Consider the following 7,847-nt stretch of genomic DNA (forward strand, 5'->3'; position numbering starts at 1 on the left):
TGGGGGTGATCATTGGCGGGTGGTGTGAGGTGGGTGGTTGTGGGATGAGGTTGGGGTAGTGGGTAGTGGGGTGGGGGTGAGTGGTTGTGGGATGGGGTTGGGTGGTGGTGAGGAGTAGTGGGTGGGGTTGGTGGAGGGGTGGGTTGTGTGAGGTGGGTGGTTGTGGGATGAGGGTGGGGGTAGTAGGTGCTAGGGTGGGGATGAGTTGTAAGGTAGGGTTGGGTGGTGGTGAGGGGTAGTGGGTGGTGATTGAGTGGTGGGTGATAGGGTGTGGTGGGTGACAGAGGGGTGGGGTAGTTGGGGGTGAGTGCTAGGGAGGGGGTGGGTGGTAGGGGCGGTGCGGGTGGGGTGTGGTGAGTGGTAGAGTGAGGTGGGGGTGAGGTGGTGGAGGTGGGGGCATAATGGAGAAATGAAATACGTAACCATACAAAAACCACCAAATTCGTAGTTACAAAAATTGAACTTTTTCATGGTTATATAATCACGGAATTACAACGGGTTTACAACACCATACTACATAATTTTGAGAATAATGGAAACAAACATGGTTTTATAGAAAACTATACATTAATGAACCACGGGAAACAACCATCCAAACAGGGGGTAAGAAAACTAGTGTGGTTATTTACCTTTAAAATTATCTGATAGTGTCAAAAAAATTTCAACATTTTACAGCTAAATCCTTCCAAGTGGCTAAATTTCTCCTCTCGACTGTGGACTCCCCACAGCTTGTTGCTTGAAACAACGATTCTTGGCAACTAGGCAAAATAAATTTCCAAGTATATATCTATGAATGAAGTCAACTTTATTAACGGTACATATTTAATGGGTCTCTGTGTTTTGCTGGCTTTTTGCAGTACCCATACAACATAAGATGGGATAACTGTTCTGTACAGGACATAATCATTCCCACTCAATTATATTATGCTAGCCCTTTAATTTGTTCAAACGTTGCATTCTGCATGCCTGCATGGGCATAAAGATTTGTGTATACGGAATCATTAAATGAGCATGGACTTGAAAACGATGCACGTTTTGGTGGCATCTTTGTGCCTGAGTCTTGTTTCGCCCACTGAATGTGAATTATAGTCTAATAGATTGTAGATACTGAGAGCTGCTAAATGGCCACATCAATTTGACCCAATTTTGGTCACATTTATATAAAAATCACCATAACCTCTATTGTATAATTTTAAATTAAGATAAACTTTGAGAAGAAAAGATAAAAATGACATTAAATAAATATAAATTATTAAATTTGACCTAAATAGTCATATGAATTTACTCCATTTGGGCCATTGTGGTTAAAATAGTTTGGCCAAAAGACCTTTTTGGTAGATACTAAAGGCTATATATTAAAGCCAACTCGCACTATTAGCTTCACAAAGACGGTTGACTAGAAAGTAAAGAGGGAGTAGTACAATATAGGTTCGATAAAAAATTTATTCGTATTAGGTGCTTTTATTAATTCAATGAATACTTGATAAGTATCTTCACATTGGCTTTTATTAATAACTCTTAGGCCATTAATATATATTCTCATCTTAATTTTTGATATAACATTCGTGAGTGCGATTTAGTGTAAACCCCAGGTATAGTTAAATTTTATCGAAAAGGATTCTTTCCACGCAGCTTTTGCAGCAGAGATTTTAACCATACAAGTATTTAGTATTGTCTTTCCTAATTCCACTACCAGAAGTAAAATTTGCACATTAAAATGAAATTATGACTGTTGCGCAAGTAGATTGCCTATATCGGTATAATGAAATCTTTTCAGTATGAGGTTATATATTTCACATTTTCATTATTTGTAAGAACTCAATGGGTGTCTTGAACTGCTACCATTGTCAGATCTTGGCAAAGACGCAAGCAGAAGAAGAAGAAGATACAAAAATATGCAAAGGCTTTCTTATTTTACATGCACCACAATGGGTATAAATAGTAAATACACAGGAAATAAAATCCTAGTCGGACAAGGAGACGAGTCTTAAGTCAGTGAGGATTGTGATGCGCCAATACCCCTTAAAAATTAAAGGTGGCTCGCGTTCCCGTTCTCGCTTTTCTTGATCTTCCAAGCTTGAGCCTTGCCTGCTTTGACAGAGGAGAGACAACCATTTGATGCATGACAATGGAGCTATATGCTTTATGTTTCCTATGCAGCCCCCATCCTAATCCCCACGTCCACTTTCGCTCTGCAGGTGGGCATCACTATTTATCATGTTTTTTAAGGTGATTAAAAAGATTCGAACATTCGAGAGAGAGACAAGGATTAGTTCATGTCTGGGTCAAGGGAGCAGCAGGCGGGCAAAGCAAGGGAAGAGATATGGATTGCAGCGAAAGCAATGCCCTTCGCACCTAAGTGCCACATGCTGAATATGCAAGTTAGGATAAATCTTTACTACTCGCACCTTGAGTTTGTCACGTGAAAACGGATGGGCCTTTATAAGAGGCTATTATAGTGAATATGGTTGTAACACCTCGTGTATTCGGGCTAAGATTTGACTCGTAAGAGGGAGGTATAATGAAGCCAATATGAGTAGTATAGAAACGGTGTTTAAAACCCACTCAAGACATAAGAAGAGTCCTTGGAAAAAGTAAAGTCGGAAGCTACCCTACAGAGCGTGTTTTTAAGTGAGTTTGCACCAGGTCTCACTTAAAATGAGTATACGGAAAAATCTATACGGAGTTTGGGAAAACCTTTCCTCATGAAAGTTATAGATCTTTGAAATACCTTTCCAAAGGTATATTATGGATGTCAAATGGACATCTGTACAAAAGGTTATACTCGTTTTACTAAAACAGTGTTCTGTCAATTTACGACAGAATTTATGGGTCGTAAAATTGTCCAAAAAATCCAGCAAATTGTTACGAATTTACGGTTCGTAAATCTGATTTACGGGCCGTAAAATGGGCCTAAAGTGAGCGTAAAACAGGTCCAACAGCAACTTTAAAACTTCATTTTAAGGCTTTTTCACTTCATTTTTCACATCCCCAAGCCCTAGAATGACCATTCTCTCTTCTCCTCATCCTCATACATGAAGGTAAGTCCCTCCCATGTATTCCCAAGTGAGTTTTAATGATTATACATGAATTCTAAGCGAAATCCTATGTTAACAACCTAGGGTTTTCTAGAAAACTCATCTCAAGGTTCAAGATTCAAGATTTTGGAATTCTTCTTCAAAGATTCAGACTTTTCTCAAGTTTTTGGAGCGATTAAGGTATGTAGGGCTTCTGTGTGGGAACATCTCTGTTCTTCCCCACGCCACGTTCCTCCATAATTATACAAGAGTTCACCAAAACAAGGGTTTTAGACATGTTCATGATAACCCTAAGTATATATATACACCATGATGTACCATGTTTCTATACATAGTTCATAATTGTGTTCTTGATATTCCATTTTGGTTATTGAAAATCTATCCATAATCCATGAAAAGAACCCATCATTTGCATTCCATGGAATTCTTACATGCAAGTTATTAATTACTATGTTTATTTTCATGAAAGACTCTACATGTTTACACGTTTTCATGCAAGTACATTATGTAACTACATCCATGTATAATGCAAGTCTCGTTTTATGAAAAACCATGGGCTCAAATGCAACCTATATTTTATTTATGCTTTTGGGAGTTGCACAGATTACCGAGAAGGCTTTAATAGCCTGAAACTACGCTAGCCACCGTAGGATAAGGATCGCTCCGCCCATGTTTAGGATGATTCCTTCATGCTTTATTGATTGGATCCTTTCATGCCATGTTTATATCTTATACCCTTGACAAGGTATGAGAGTTCTGTTGGTCGGGTCAGGTACTAGACTCTACGTACCCACGTGGTGATTCATGTTATCAGTTATACTTATGCGCTCCCCACTTAGAATGTTTTTACTCATGATTATATATATATATATATATATATATATATATATATATATATATATTCATGTTCATGACCAGGTTTCAGTTTCAGTTTCAGCTTTCATCATGTTATTTCATGTACCATGCTTATTTCATTCAGTTGCTTTACATACCAGTACATTCAATGTGCTGACGTCCCCTTTCTATTGCCCGGGGGCCTGCATTTCACGATGCAGGTACGAATTTACAGGACGACACATCTGCTCAGTAGGATCATCCACGTATCAGCTTTTGGTGAGCCCCATCTTTTTCGGGGTTTAGTAATTTATCTATATCCTATTAGTTATGCATTAAAGGTATGTTGGGAGCCTTGTCCTAGCAGACTCATGTTTTTGTTAGAGGTTTCATAGACTAGTTAGTTATGTTATGTCAGATATTCAGAGTCGTTTAGCCATTTTGGCTCGTTATTATTATGTTTATTCAGACTTATGATTTAAGGTCCCATGATTTACTTAAATTATGCATGTTCATCGGTTATTCCGCATCAGTTCATGCCCATGTTGATTCAGCAAGCCATATGGTTTGCTCGGTCACATGCAGCCAGGCATCGAGTGCCGTGTTACGCCCAGGCCATGGTTCGGGGCGTGACAAAACTTGGTAACAGAGCACTAGGTTCAAGTGTCTTAGGGAGTCTATAAAACCGTGTCCAATGGGGTTACTTTTATATGTGTGAGGGCCCTACACATATAAGAAGTTGACCACCAAGACATTCAGGATAGTCTCACTTCTTTCATACTCTAGATCGTGTAGTTAGAGCAGTACTTTTAGGAATTCTTCTAACTCGTGCAAATTACGTTTTTCAGAAAATGGCTCCGAAAAGAAAGTACACAGAGAGGAACTCTGCTACCAGCCAAAGGGCTGCCGCTGATGCAGCTCAGGAAGAAACCGTTCAGACTCAGATAACTACTACGGGCCCAGCAGCCCCAACGGCTAATGCTATAGCTACGCCTCTTAATGCTTCGGACATGGATATTAGGGGAGGTATTCAGTTGCTCACCCAGATTGTGGCTAATCAGGCTCAACGTCAGGAAACGGCTCCTAGCATCAGTGCTAGTGGAGGATCTACTAGTTCCAGGACTCAGGAATTCATACGGATGAAACCTCCAGTGTTCATAAGGACTAAGGCAAAGGAGGATCCGCAGAACTATATAGATGGGCTACAGAGGGTGTTCGGCATTATGCATGCTACTGAGATAGAAGCAGCGGCGTTTGGTGGTTTTCAGTTACAGGATGTGGCCTATATCTGGTATGAGTCATGGGAACAATCCCGAGGGGAAGATGTACCTCCTACTCCTTGGACTGAGTTTGTAGATGCTTTTCTTGACAACTTCATGCCAATTAAGATCAGAGAGCAAAGGCTATTGAATTCGAGCGGCTAAGGCAGAATAGCATGACAGTCCAAGAATATTATCACAAGTTCGTTTCGTTGGCCAAGCATGCTCCCCATATGGTTCCCGATATGAGGGTCGTAGTTAGGAGATTTGTGCTTGGACTCAAATCTGATTTGCAAGGCGATGCAAATACGGCTACTCAAAACAACAACATGACCATTACCAAGATGGTTGCTTTTATGCAAGGTAATGAGGATTGAATGAAAGAAGAAGAAGCTCTTCAAAAAGAAAAGAGAGGGAAATCAGTAAAAGAGCTAAGTCTGTAGGTAACTTCAGTCATGGGGGAGGTGGAGGCAGAAAATTCTTTAAGAACAGGTCATCAGGACCCGCTCCATCAGCAGCCAGTGCCCCAGTCCCAAAGTTCAGGAATGATCAAAAGAGACAGAATTCTAGGCCGACTCACTCCTATTCTCAGGCTAGTGTGGGTCAGAAGACTTATGACATTCCGGTTTGCAGTAAGTGTGGTTAGAGACACCCAAGGTTATGTCGCATGGGTATGGATGTTTGCTATGGGTGTGGCCAGCAGGGCCATTTTCAGAGAGATTTTTTGTCAACTAGACAAGGTACTAGATGTAATGTGGCTCAGTCCACAAATTCAACAGCTCCTCGTAATTCTCAAGCCCAGCAAAGGCGTGGAGCTGCAAAGTTCGACAATACGGGCGGTGGTCAGAGCCGTTTGTACGCGCTGACAGGTTGTCAAGATACAGAGGCACGTGTAGATATTGTCACAAGTACACTAACAGTTTTCACTTTTGACGTCTATGCCCTTATTGACCCAGGATCCACCTTATCTTATGTAACCCCATTTATTGCTAAGAAATTTAGAATTGAACCAGAAAATTTGTATGAACCCTTTTAGGTGTCCACCCCAGTTAGGAAGTCAGTTATAGCTAGACGTATTTATTGGGGTTACCCAGTTTTAGTCTATCACTGCAGAACTATAGCTGATCTAGCAGAATTAGAAATAGTGAACTTTAATGTAATTATGGGTATGGATTGGCTATCTTCATATTATGCTACAGTAGGTTGTAGGACCAAAATAGTGAGATTCGAGTTTCCTAATAAACCAGTCATAGAGTGGAAGGGTAATTCAGTAGTACCCAGGGGTAGATTTATTTCTTATCTTAAAGCCAGAAAGATAATGTCCAAGGGGTATATCTATCATTTTGTTCGAGTCAGGGATTCAGATGCCCAGGCCCCAACTCTCTAGTCTGTACCAGCCGTTAATGAATTTCCAGAGGTCTTCCAAGAAGATCTTCTCGGAGTTCCTCCTGACAGGGAGATTGACTTTGGAATTGATCTACTTCCCGACAATTAGCTGATATCTATTCCGCCATACAGAATGGCTCCAACAGAGTTGAAAGAATTAAAAGTCAGTTGAAACACCTTCTTGATAAGGGATTTATTATACCAAGTGTCTCACCTTGGGGCGCACTAGTCTTGTTTGCCTGAAAGAAAGATGTATCCTTACGTATGTGTATAGATTACCGACCAGTTGAACAAGGTCACCATTAAGAACAAGTATCCCCTTCCCAGAATCGATAACTTATTTGACCAACTTCGGGGTGCTTAGTGTTATCCCAAGATTGACCTCAGATCAGGTTACCATAATGTTACACCTTGGACTTTTCGTACGTCAAGCTGTGAGTAGACTAATGCAAGCGTGAGGGAAACATGGAGTCCATATGGCCTTAAAGAGAGTACTTGATAGCTTCAAAGAGTATACGACAAGATTTGGAGGTCATATGACTTGGAGAAACTAAGTTTGTCAAAGGAAGTGAACTATAAGTTGTGTTCGGGAAGATTTCATAACAACCGAGCTAATGTTGACTTAGTAATGCCTTGAGGAGAAGTTATAAGGCTCCTTAGATGGTTAATGAAGTATTATACAAGTGTCAAGAAGGTTCCATAAGAATTGGAAGTAAAACGAAACAACTGGATCAACTTCGGAAATTGTGAGTTATACGGCCACTTATACGGTCCGTATAACTTATACGGTCCGTATAAGGGACCGTATAACCTGTCTAGAGAGGGTTCTTTCACTGGAGGTATTATACGATCACTTATACGGACTGTATAAGGGTCCATATAATCCTTATCGGGCAGCTTTTTAATTATATAAAAGAGGACCTCCCAAATTTATTTCTCTCATTTTTCATCTTCTCCTACTCTCTCAAAACCTCTAGAACCCGCTCCAAACCATACCAACACATATCTAAGGAAAAAATCAAAGACCAAGCACCAAGGATCAAGAAAACCAAATGTATGGATGCTTACCAAGGTTGATACAAGTCAAGAACTTCTTTAGTATTGAAGTTGGGGTTCTTCTCAAGTGGAGTATTTTCATCCGAAGACCATTCCTACATAATCAAAGGTGAGTTTTATGTTTATTTCATGTTATTGAGAATATTGAGTGGTTGAAAGACTTGGACTATGGAAGAAGGTGAAGTATGAAGTTGAAATACGGAAATAGTGGTATTCTTGAATAGTAACTTGGCTTGAATCATAGTTCTTGATATATCATGAATGTAATCTTGTT

Source organism: Lycium ferocissimum, chromosome 9 (assembly GCF_029784015.1).
Source record: "Lycium ferocissimum isolate CSIRO_LF1 chromosome 9, AGI_CSIRO_Lferr_CH_V1, whole genome shotgun sequence".
In the NCBI taxonomy this organism is placed as follows: domain Eukaryota; kingdom Viridiplantae; phylum Streptophyta; class Magnoliopsida; order Solanales; family Solanaceae; genus Lycium; species Lycium ferocissimum.